This window comes from Salvelinus namaycush, chromosome 14, assembly GCF_016432855.1.
Source record: "Salvelinus namaycush isolate Seneca chromosome 14, SaNama_1.0, whole genome shotgun sequence".
Taxonomy (NCBI): domain Eukaryota; kingdom Metazoa; phylum Chordata; class Actinopteri; order Salmoniformes; family Salmonidae; genus Salvelinus; species Salvelinus namaycush.
This window is the reverse complement of record NC_052320.1, coordinates 6951333-6964376: the sequence shown is the minus strand read 5'-3', so window position 1 is coordinate 6964376 and position 13044 is coordinate 6951333. Positions and strand designations below refer to the sequence as shown.

General features: G+C 41.3%; 2 protein-coding genes and 1 long non-coding RNA gene across 3 annotated transcripts in view; 1 reads left to right on the top strand and 2 right to left on the bottom strand.

Moving 5' to 3' along the window:
• Window positions 1-559, bottom strand: part of LOC120059073 (tumor necrosis factor receptor superfamily member 14-like) — a 50555-nt gene extending 49996 nt beyond the window's left edge. Inside the window, exon 1 of the mRNA XM_039007864.1 lies at window positions 314-559. The gene's annotated coding sequence lies outside the window, so the exon portion shown is untranslated. The remainder of the gene's footprint in view (window positions 1-313) is intronic.
• Window positions 1-13044, bottom strand: part of LOC120059072 (tumor necrosis factor receptor superfamily member 14-like) — a 37326-nt gene that overhangs the window by 7790 nt on the left and 16492 nt on the right. The window lies entirely within an intron of this gene.
• LOC120059080 lies at window positions 167-6628 on the top strand. Its single transcript, XR_005478101.1, has 6 exons — window positions 167-755; window positions 2037-2152; window positions 2277-3255; window positions 3526-3670; window positions 3789-3901; window positions 4750-6628. It is a non-coding gene; the product is annotated as an uncharacterized LOC120059080 (long non-coding RNA).

The following is a 13044-nucleotide window of genomic DNA, read 5'->3' as shown; positions in this document are numbered from 1 at the left end:
TATTTTTTACTTTCCAAATAAACTTTATATTTCCATGGAAATAGTCGCTATGGGGCACAATCTATCGACCAACTCTCTCTCTCGTTACAGTAGGCTAACATATGTCAATGGTTTTAGGAACAGCAGTAACATCCGGCAGGATTTAGGCTACCAACTGCCTAGCCAGTTGTAGCTCAATCTTGGGTGCAATGATCACGTACCCGCACTGACTGACTGTGTGGAGGCTCATTGATTTAACGTTACGTAAGCCTACATGCTATACTAGCAAAGATATTAAATTATATAGCTGTTGGCTATATTAGCCACGACTTACCGTTCTTTGTGCAACTTCAAATGTCGAACAAAGTTGGAAGTTGTTGCGCCTCCGTCTAATTTTCTTCCCGCATGTTTTGCAAGTTGAAATCCGTTTTTTGTTGATACAGTGTAGTCTTTATATCCGATTTTTTTCTTTCTTAACACTTTTTTAATAGCGTCATTTTTAGTATCTGGGCTTGGGGACGGTATCAAGTCAGGTCGAGTCAAAAGGCTAAAATCCAAGTTAAGTGACGAGTCATTGGTGTTAAAGTTTGCACTTTTGACCCCACAGCTTGTGGGCGGGCTTTAGTGGGAGGTGTGGAGGATGCTTCTCCGTTGGTCAGTCATTTTTTGAGTGTCAGTTTAGCTACAACCAAAAGTGTTCAGCCTTTCTTTCCGACACAAAGGAAGTCATAGACACTTAAAGTACAAAGAAGGACTGTGTGATGATGGCGTCTCAGGTAACCAGCACTGGGCGTTCTTCCGTCCAACTTCTACATAGGTAGTAGTTCAGTGATGGGGGGGTTGGATCACTACTGGCTGTAGGCGAACAAGTGATGCGCGTTTGGAGCAATACTAGCTGCTCTATCCAAGGGTCAGACAGTCGTTCACATGACAACAGAAGAGAACCAATTTACTAGTTACAGCAGCGCGTCCCCTGAACTATAACGAAGAGGAAACGTTAGGAGAGAAGCCTGACCACGGAGACACCGGAGACACCGACAGTTTCAAGTTGGATATTAATAAGTGTCATTATCTGTCTTTACCTTGGTCACGGAGAGGGGGGTGAGAAGGTGATGAAGCGTACTTCATGAGCTGTAACCGAAAAACTACTGGCATTTGGAAAGTTTGAGTTGATGGAGAAAGTGTGGTGGTACAAGTGTTAGCATTGTTAAGTATCTTGCTAGCTGGGTCGAATTCTCCGTTAGCTAGCCAGAGAAATGTTGAGGAATGGGGGATTATATATTTTTTTACTCAGTAAATGTTATTTTTGCACACATGTAGCCTTGTGCACTTGATCGATGTCTATAGTTGCCATTATAATAGAGCAAAAATAGAATGCCTGTTTGTTTCATTATATTTCTACTTTAAAATGTTTTTTCCCAAGTGCAATATTAGTATATTGTTGTTTTCTCACGACTTGAGTGTCATTTGCAGTAAAGTCTAGGCAACAAATAACATTGGATTCCTTTCTTTACATTTTTTAACTGTGAGTTAGATTCACATTAACCACTTTTTATTTTACACACACTGATCATATAGATCATATTCTTTGTTGTTTAGTTAGTTAAAACCTGCATTTCCCCCTGCATGTTTCAGTGCAACAACAAAAAAAGTGTTCACATTTTGGGCCCTCGGCAGTTTGCAACCCTGGTAGTTAGCTCCTACGAGTGTCGGTTCATAACATTATACTATATTACATACATACCTGTATTACATGCATACCGTAGAATGATAAATCATGCAATTTTTATTCTCAAGCTAACCAAAAGCATTTAGCCAAGATCGCCTGTTCTCCCCGTTTTCAGTTGAATTAATCTAACTTTCTTTCATGGCAACCCATAAGCAGGCCATGTACTATTTGTTTCATAGTCGATATATAGTCACCTGTATGTACATACATACAGTACTGTACAAAAGTGTTAGGCACATGTACAATTCTGTAAAACACATACATTTCTAAATGTTAAAAAAAATACTATGAAGGAACATTTTCTTATTTCACCTTCTCTTATATCCAGAGTGGTAGGTGAAATATTTGCAGTGAGCCTTGCACAAGGTGGACCGTTTCCACGATTTATGCAGGAGTGGTGTTACCACTATCTGTTGACCGGGACCCTGAAGGACCTAACAAAGGGTAGTGTACATGACGCAGAGTTGTCCCCATTAATCAAAACGATGTGTTGATGAAATTGAAAGCATATTCTTCTCATTAATCTTTCAACAATTAGTTGTGTTTGAAAAATAAAATGTGCTTTCAGATCAAAGATGCCTTTGACCTGTCACCCTACGCTGAAGGACTCCTCAACTGTCACCCTACGCTGAAGGACTCCTCAACTGTCACCCTACGCTGAAGGACTCCTCAACTGTCACCCTACGCTGAAGGACTCCTCAACTGTCACCCTACGCTGAAGGACTCCTCAACTGTCACCCTACGCTGAAGGATTCCTCAACTGTCACCCTACGCTGAAGGATTCCTCAACTGTCACCCTACGCTGAAGGACTCTTCAACTGTCACCCTACGCTGAAGGACTCCTCAACTGTCACCCTACGCTGAAGGACTCCTCAACTGTCACCCTACGCTGAAGGACTCCTCAACTGTCACCCTACGCTGAAGGACTCCTCAACTGTCACCCTACGCTGAAGGACTCCTCAACTGTCACCCTACGCTGAAGGACTCCTCAACTGTCACCCTACGCTGAAGGACTCCTCAACTGTCACCCTACGCTGAAGGAATCCTCAACTGTCACCCTACGCTGAAGGAATCCTCAACTGTCACCCTACGCTGAAGGAATCCTCAACTGTCACCCTACGCTGAAGGAATCCTCAACTGTCACCCTACGCTGAAGGAATCCTCAACTGTTACCCCACGCTGAAGGAATCCTCAACTGTTACCCTACGCTGAAGGAATCCTCAACTGTTACCCTACGCTGAAGGAATCCTCAACTGTGGCTACACTGAAGGAATCCTCAACTGTGGCTACACTGAAGGAATCCTCAACTGTGGCTACACTGAAGGAATCCTCAACTGTGGCTACACTGAAGGAATCCTCAACTGTGGCTACACTGAAGGAATCCTCAACTGTTACCCTACACTGAAGGAATCCTCAACTGTTACCCTACACTGAAGGAATCCTCAACTGTTACCCTACACTGAAGGAATCCTCAACTGTGGCTACACTGAAGGAATCCTCAACTGTGGCTACACAGGAAACTTGGATCACAAGGACAGCATAATAAGGTATGTGCAATGTTTTCTTATTGTAACAAAGCACCCATTAGCCTATATGGGTTGATACATTTGATCTGAGTTGAAATTGTGTTTTAAATTCCATTATTCTTACATTACAACAACCCACAATTTGTGTCAACTGATTTCATTTATTATGTTTCAAACAAATTGGTTTTTAGAGTACATTATCATGACCATCATACAAGAGCACCAAGGTTTCTGCAGTAAGATATGCAAATCTCAATGAATATCGATGTCTATCCTTTTCCTTTTGTAAAGAGCTATTTTGCTACATGCAATCACAAAACGTACAGCGATGCTTCAGCAGCTGAGTGAAGGCCTTGAAGTCTACATCCTAATTGAGGTCATGCAGAAGAAACCGAAGGAATGTCTCAATCTCTTTGTGATTGGGGATGATGACATGGTAATTAACTGTGCTGTTTAATATTCTGATTGTTATTTATGGGGTCCTGGTTTTGGTCAGTGACCTGTGTATCAGAAATATAGTGAAAGTAATGTATGTCTTGGAATTCATTGTCTAGGTTGATGCACACTACAAAATCTCAAACCTGGCCCCAGAGATGAGTGAAAGTGGTTCTCCAAAACAAAAGGAGACAGAAATATTTCTTTCAAGATTTCCTCCAAGAACTTGATGGTAATGTTAGGGTTCGTTTCTTACGTCCTTCTTTGTCAATCATTGGTTCATTGGTGAAATTAGCATTATGACAATATCTTTAATTAAATCATTCAAAAACCTTTATTAATGCAATTGCAGACAGAAGTTGACAAACAGGAACATAGCACGCATGTTTCCGAGTAAGTTCTGCATCAAACAAAAGGTCTCAAGTTGTTTTATTAAACCGAAGTCCCGCCTTAGTGATGTCACTGCCTATATCATCATCCTCTACTCCTGGGACCAAAACCATGCCTACAAAGCTGTATAAACAGGGCCTTTATTGTTAGCTAAACACTTAGCAGTAAATGTCCCCTTCCCCCAAAGTTGACCCATTGTGGAATGTTTACCTAGTCTTATCTCCTTCACTCCCCTGCAGAGTTCTGTCTAAGGGCCTCTTTATCATGAGGCAGAGAGAGAATTAAAATACAAATGTAGAACAATACTAAACTTCTACAATGAATATATCTATTGTTAATCAGTAGTCTAAAACCCTGTAACTGTAAGGAAGGAGGGGTCTTTTAACCCCTCCCCTTCTATTAATAAAACATAAGCATAATACATTATTCTAATACACCAAACATTTGGGTACAACCCTTTTTATGACCCCAAGGTGAACCCGACAGTATGTATTGTTTGCATGTTTGTACTCGTGCTTACTCCCTGTTTTTGTTACTGTAGTATCTAATGTTTTTCTCTTTAAACTCAAATGAGCTGCTCCATAGTAATGATGTCAATGTAACGCTTTAAACTGTTATTTTGTTTTCAGTTTATATTGCACTGACCGCTTATACATTTGTCCCCCCCCACATATCAATATGCTAAACCAGATGGGAAATTGAGCCTGTCTGTGGCTGAAGACAATGGAGAGAAAGAAGACAGTGGAGAGAAAGAAGACAATAGAGAACCACTTTCTGTTCCCAGTGTAATGCAGTGGCTGACAGGGCAGCCACACACACCTGCTTGTCTCAGAGAGAGAAAAGTTAAGGATAGTGGTCATTTTGGACCACTCATGTCTACAACGCATGCCGAACCACACTGTTTGTTACCTTGTTGTTAGTACATACACCAAAACGATAACATTTCCCACAGCCCTCTGAGAGATTACGATGCATTTAAATCAAACACTGAAACAACAATCAAATACGGTGCAAGGTTTGATAGAGTGTAGCTGAAAGACTACTCAATTTAGCTGACTAATAATCCACATACAGTACATTATGTTCCTGTGTAAAGAAGTCAAATCTTTCTTGCTTTATTTTGGGGTTAATGCTTAAATATACACCCTTGACAACTGTGATTTAGAAAATGTTTTTTATTAACCTCTTACTACTCAACATTCATAGAAGGATGGTAGACTGCAGCGATAGCTCAGAGGTCTAAACACTGGAGGGATGAATGGACTATTGGAAATAGTCAGAGAGACTGATATAGTATTTGGGCTTTTGTAAAGTTTTTGCATTATGTTTTATACACTGGTCCTACGCTATACCTTCAAACACCAAAACCTTAGGTGGCTCCATTGCTAGTAAAGAGTGTTACACTGTATCAACAAAATGTGTGTTTTGTAACATCCTAGTCCATGGGAATTATGTAATTGAAATGACATACAATTCACTAATTTTCTGGTCCTTGCCAACATACAGTGTTCCAGATGTACTGCAACTACTTTAGTATATCATCGGTTCTCTCCCCTTTAATATGTGATTCTTTCTGTTTTTATTCTTTATTTTGTTTAACAAGTGCCTGAAGCTGTTCTATATACAGTTGACCTATGGTGGCCAAAGACTCCATTTTAGTATAGTGTACACCAAGTGGTGTAGAATACAAGTATATAAACTTTATCCAAATGCAATGTAATAGACCAATTTATCTCCGGGCTTGACGTCTATCTCATTGAGAGATTCTTTAAGCTAGCATTATACACAAGTAAAGGTGCTAGGTCTGTCTTTATGTTATTCATTTGTAGTACTGTATCCTGTTTATTCAGTGGTCTCCAACTTGACCTCTGGAGCTCAGAAATGATGAAGATAACACTGAGACAGTGCCACTCTGTTAGACAGGAATTTGGTGCTGAAGTACAATAATACTTTACAAGTCCTTTTGATTACCCAAGGTTCATTTGTATGCAGCGAGGGATGGACGGTTTTATTAAAATGTACATTTAAGGGATTTTTCAGTTGCTAATTTTTATATTTTGACATGACAAAGTTGTGTATTTGTGGATCTACTGTATTGGTGTTTACATAATTGTACTAACCACCGTTCACTGAGCTCTGTGTCACTTTAGCATTGTTATGTCATTGCCTGCTTTTGATTTTCATGTTAAGACACTGGATGTCATGTACCACTAACTGTAAAGGTGACAGCTCGATAAATTATATGGGGAGAGAAAGTCACCTCAGGAGCCTTTATGACACCTATGGATTCTTGGACTCTTCTGTAATTGGATAGTGTTTTATTGATCACTGCATTATTAGAACGTACTATAGATTCACCTCTGAACTTGGAACCCGTTTGCTGTATGTCCAATGGTAGTGCCGTGAACATGTTACAATTATTCACGTGATTATTTTGACACTGTTATACTACATAATGTTGATTGTTACATGGTATTTATCAGTTTTATATGTTCAAATGTTGGGTTTGTTTTTAGAGAGAAGTGTCAATTAACAAAGATGCTTTGTGGAAAATAAATACCATTGGTTTACAATAAGTCTAATTACATTTCATAAAAGCTCTTTTCAATGAATGAAACGAGTTTGTTTACATCATACCAATTAAGCGGTGCCGTTTTCTTTTCTAGCAAAAGATATACACATTTTTGCCATTGTCAAGAGGGGCACTGGGGCTAAAACAATATCCTCCATAGTGTGGGAGGACTGCACCTAAAAAGGCTGGAGACTCATAACTAATTGAAGAGCATGCACGTATATGTCCAGACCAAAGGATGAGGAGTCAGTGGTAGGGGTCACTTGACGTTGCAGCTCAGCATTCTCAGTAGACAGGGGGCATGGGATGGCTGGAACAATGACCCCATTATCAGTGTTTCCAGATTATCCTCCTGATAAAGCAGGTCCTCCACCTGCTGAATCTTGAATGCTCAAAATAAACAAATAGTGACGATAAATTTATACGAAGATCTGTCAAGCCATTCACATCACAGACACATACCTCTGCATAGTCTGGCTCAGACACAGGTGTTTGGAGCATTCCAATATGCCACAGCTGATGAGGTGTCAGGTTCACCTCTGTGCTTAAAGGGTGATTATTCCAAATCTCTGAAATGCTGCAGATCTGCCCGCAGACGAGGTAGGAACACATGTCCCACACAGAAGAGGCAGATAGAATTCTACAGGTCAAGGTTGCCTTCTTCCTCCAAACTATGCAGCAAGTTATAGTACTGACATGTCACAGCACTCCAAATATCTCTCCATAAGCGTTCCACTCATCAACCCGAGAACACCTTCCCCACAATAAAGCATGGTGGTGGCAGCATCATGCTGTGGGGATGTTTTTCATTGGCAGGGACTAGGAAACTGGTCAGAATTGAAGGAATAATGGATGGCACTAAATACAGGGAAATTCTTGAGGGAAACCTGTTTCAGTCTTCCAGAGATTTGAGACTGGGATGGAGGTTCACCTTCCAGCAGGACAATGACCCTAAGCACACTGCTAAAGCAACACTCGAGTGGTTTAAGGGGAAACATTTAAATGTCTTGGAATGGGGGAGATAAAGCCCAGACCTCAATCCAATTGAGAATCTGTGGTATGACTTAAAGATTGCTGTACACCAGTGGAACCCATCCAACTTGAAGGAGCTGGAGCAGTTTTGCCTTGAAGAATGGTCAAAAATCCCAGTGGCTAGATGTGCCAAGCTTATAGAGACATACCCCAAGAGACTTGCAGCTGTAATTGCTGCAAAATAGATGGCTCTACAAAGTATTGACTTTGGGGGATGAATAGTTATGCACACTCAAGTTCTGTTTTTTGTCTTATTTCTTGTTTTCTTCACAAGAAAAAATATTTTGCATCTTCAAAGTGGTAGGCATGTTGTGTAAATCAGATGTTACAAACCCCCCAAAAATCTATTTTAATTCCAGGTTGTAAGGCAACAAAATACGAAAAATACAAAGGGATTGAATACTTTGCAAGCCACTGTATTCTTATTCATCCCTTTACATTTGTGTTTATAAGGCAGTCGTTGTGAATTTGCTAGATTACTTATTAGATATTACTGCACTGTCGGAACTAGAAGCACAAGCATTTCGCTACACTTGCATTAACATATGTATGTGACCAATAAAATTTTATTTGATCATGTACTGAACAGCAAGTTGTGATCATTGTCCATTTGATAAGGTTTAATGGGTATACAGCCATATACTGATTACCACAGCAGTGCTATAACTTTAATAGTGTAATCTATCCTTCTATATCTTACCCTAACTACAGTATAAAAGTACTATAACTATAACAGTGTCATCTATCCCTCTATACCTGACCCTAACTACAGTATAAAAGTGCTATAACTTTAATAGTGTCATCTATCATTCTATAGCTGACCATAACTACAGTATAAAAGTACTGTAACTATAACAGTGTCATCTATCCCTCTATCCCCGACACTAACTACAGTATAAAAGTGATCTAACTATAATAGTGTCATCTATCCCTCTGCCTTTGAACCATAAAGGTGGACTAACATTTAAACTAAAACAAATTTAAAAAGAAACAAAAATGAAAGTAAAAACTTGAAGCTTCAGGTTACAAGACTCTGCAAACTAAAACAGATACCAGATCAAACAGAGCACAACACACATCTATCATTAAATATAAAACCTGTCAAACTAAAAGAAAACCAATGAAAAGCCACATTGGTATAGAAATCAAATAGTTAAATTGAGGAGCTGAAGTAACCTTGGTCACCTCACATACTTTTCCGTGTTTTTCTTTGTATTGAAGGTGGAGTTGATAGTGTGTCTGTCAGAGGTCAGGAATCAGAGGGAGGTGGAGAAGGAGGTGCAGGAGAAGAGCCAGCAGATAGACCGGATAGAAGTGGAGTTCCACAGGCTTAGAGATGCCAGCCCTGGGTGGGGTCCTGAACATGGAGGGTTCCTAGCCCTGTTGGACAGAGAAGCAACTCAATCTGAGACAGACTGATAATGGAATTTATATGTTTAAATTAATGATTAGATTATTCCACCCTGAAAACATATAATATCTGTACAATATGTCTTTTTGTATCTTAAACACAGACTGTCTGAGCAAAATTCGGTGCCGACCTGACTAGAGATTTGGGAGAGGACAGGGAGTTCTGCTCAAGGTCCCCCTAATCTTTGTCGGCTGGGTAGTGATACAGTATGTGCGTAGGATACCTACTGTTTGTGTGTGGAAGTATGTGCGCAGCTATAAAATTGATGTTTTTGTATTCTTGACTTTAGAACGTTCTCTGAATAAACTATACTAGCCTATTGACTAATTATTATTATACTACCCATGGTCTTATAAACCTCGGGGATTAGTCAAAGCTATTGATTGTTAGTAATTAGTAATTATCATTGGGATTGAAAATTCTCTTGACACAGACACCAAGCCATACAGAATGAGGTTAACCCTTAGTAAACTCATCAGAGTTAGGAATTCATTATTTGTTAACATTTGAATTATATAGGCTGCATGTAATGTTATCGTTTGGTATAAGACCTAAAACGGATCTAATCTTGCATGGGGGCCTTGTCTGAGTCTTAGAACATGGCCACAAACACAGCTCTTCAGATATATAGAGAATGCTGTGAACAGTGAGGAGGACGACAACAGAGTGTCACTTACTGAACAGATGAGAGAAGTGGAGAGAACCAACCAACCACTGATGAGGGAGTTAGAGGAGGCCAGGAATAATCATGTGATCTCTTCTGGTGTGTTCACATGGAGATACAGTATCAAACACAGCTTTAGAGCCTAAACTGGGGGAGGATGAGCCCCCAATCCTCAATCAACCCTTAGTTCTCACCCTCTGAGATCTGAAAGGTTTGGATAGGTGTGAACAATCCTGTCAATTAAAGGTGAAACTTGTGTTGTATGTTATCCCAATCAATACTGTACTCTGCAGGTACAGTGAGTTCCTTGTGTAGAACTCTGTCCATAAAGGAAGGAGAGTTGATCACTGCTAAAGGCCAGCAGGATGAGTTGAGACAGCAGCTGAAGAACCAGTTTGACCAGCTACAGGTCATGTCCAGGAAGGTAGTGAAGGACAGGTTAGTCCAGCTATAGACCATATCCAGGAAGGTACAGTATGAACAGTAGGATCATGCATTGAGCGGGTAGATTTGTAGATGAGGCTGTATGTGTGAATCAGACCTGGGTCATATATCTTTAAATACTACAGCTGCTCATGATTTAGCTTAACTGGCAGGTAGAGTTTGCCCTTTTGGGACTATTCAGTTGTTTCCATTGTGTCTAAATATAGCACACACACGTTATATTCAGTTCACCTGTTTACATGACGGTATGAGGAACTAACTCATGGTAATGGAGGAGGAGAATGACACCCTGATGCAGGTTGCGACACACCTTTCCTGTTACTTCATCAGATAAATGTGTTTATACGCTACACTTCCTCTTAAAGAGACAAAGTTAGAAAGCCTGGCTCACGGTTAGGAAACCTAAATACTTGTGTGTCTTTGTAATGTACACTAGAATATAATACAGCATATCTACCATATGTGCTGTTGGAAACTTGCTGTGTTTGTGACTGTTACAATTAGAGCAAGCTGAAAGTGAAAGTTAAGTCAAACTTGAAAAAACACTCTTTCTAACCACAGAACAGAAGTGTTCCAACCCCTGCCTCTCCAGTCTGAAACATGGTTACGCCTCTTTCTGCTTGAGTCAGGTTTTTTGTGGTTCTAAGAGAGAAGCCTTGCAAAGTTCTTAATGACACCAAAATACATTATAGTGTGATTGTTACGTTCACGAGTTTCTGTGTTGTAGTTGGTGTATTTGAGTATGTGTGTTTCAGGAGATGGCTTCCTGAATTCTCCCCAAGCAGCTGATTGGTCAGCCCCATTGATGATTGGAGCTGACCCCGCCCCCTCGTCAAGTTACAGCTGTATCCGATTAGACTCCTTCTGAAGCTATATAAAAGCCAGTGTTCTGTTCAGGAGAAAAAGAATGCAGAGAGAGGGAGATCATAACTGAGAGATTGATTGTGATAGAGGGTTTGATTGTAATATCCTGAGATCATTGCTGAGAGAGGGATCATTGCGGAGGGTTATATCATATGCTGGTTGTGTTCTCAGAGAGATCATTGCTGAGAGAGAAGGCTGATGGCTGTGGGTTATTTACTGTGTTAGTTGTTGCTGGGCGCAGCTTTGGTATGTTCTGTGTTAGTTTGTTGCTCAGTCAGATAGAGCTTATTTGATGTCCTGTGTTTCTCAGTTTGTTTGTGTAATTGTTTAATATTCTGTTTCATTTGTTCCCAGGGGGGAAGGGGAAGGCACCTAGGGAGTGCTTAGGCAAGAGGCCCGCGGGCATACATATACCTGTAGTATATTCACTGTCTAGGCACACTAGGTAAGACCTGGGCGGACCACCCCCTGTATTTCGGTTAGCGTTCCAGGTGGTGCTAAATTAGGTAAGTAGTGGGTAGGCATGTGAGGTAGGAGGGGCTTTGGATATTTACGTTCTTTGGTTCCGTCCAGCCCCTTTTCCCCATATTACCGTGTGAAGGAATACATTCCTAGTAAATGGTCAATTCTCTGCCTTTTGTCATCCTTACTCGCACCTACAGTCCATACCTCTTTCACTTCACGGAGAGTTGAGTTGTAGCAGGGTGTTGCGTTCCCTCTTCATAGAGGCGTGCTTAACAGTGATGTAACTTGTTCATGGGTGTCTAAGAAAATAGACTAGTGCATTGATGAAGCATTCCTTGACATAAATGAGAAACTTCAACGATTGGCAGGTAATGTTAATGAAAGGGTTTAGATAATGTATCTCCAACAACACAGGGCTTACATCTGGTCACTGGATAGGTTGTACTGCCCTCTAGTGTCAGTAGTATTAACAGACATGAACTAAGTCTGAGAGGGTGGTATGAGGGCCCGACGTCCACAGGTGGGGGTTGTGCTTACAGCCCAACACCGTGCAGGACGTTTGGCATTTGCCAGAGAACACCAAGATTGGCAAATTCGCCACTTGTGCCCTGTGCTCTTCACAGATGAAAGCAGGTTCACACTGAGCACATGTGACAAGAGTCTGGAGACGCTGTGGAGAACGTTCTGCTGCCTGCAACATCCTCCAGCATGACCGGTTTGGCGGCGGGTCAGTCATGGTGTGGGGTGGCATTTCTTTGTGGGGCCGCACAGCCCTCCATGTGCTCGCCAGAGGTAGCCTGACTGCCATTAGGTACCGAGATGAGATCCTCAGACCCCTTGTGAGACCATATGCTGACACATGCACATTTGTGGCCTGCTGGAGGTCATTTTGCAGGGCTCTGGCAGTGCTCCTCCTTGCACAAAGGCGGAGGTAGCGGTCCTGCTGCTGGGTTGTTGCCCTCCTACGGCCTCCTCCACGTCTCCTGATGTACTTACTGGCCTGTCTCCTGGTATCGCCTCCATGCTCTGGACACTACGCTGACAGACACAGCAAACCTTCTTGCCACAGCTCGCATTGATGTGCCATCCTGGATGAGCTGCACTACCTGAGCCACTTGTGTGGGTTGTAGACTCCGTCTCATGCTACCACTAGAGTGAAAGCACCGCCAGCATTCAAAAGTGACCAAAACATCAGCCAGGAAGCATAGGAACTGAGAAGTGGTCTGTGGTCACCACCTGCAGTACCACTCCTTTATTGGGGGTGTCTTGCTAATTGCCTATAATTTCCACCTTTTGTCTATTCCATTTGCACAACAGCATGTGAAATTTATTGTCAATCAGTGTTGCTTCCTAAGTGGACAGTTTGATTTCACAGAAGTGTGATTGACTTGGAGTTACATTGTGTTGTTTAAGTGTTCCCTTTATTTTTCTGAGCAGTGTATATCTGTTTTGAATAGTCTGCACACTAGTGAGTCCGTGGTAACAAAATAAGTTAATTATTTAGAAAGAGCATGCATCCGGTCACTGGCTAGG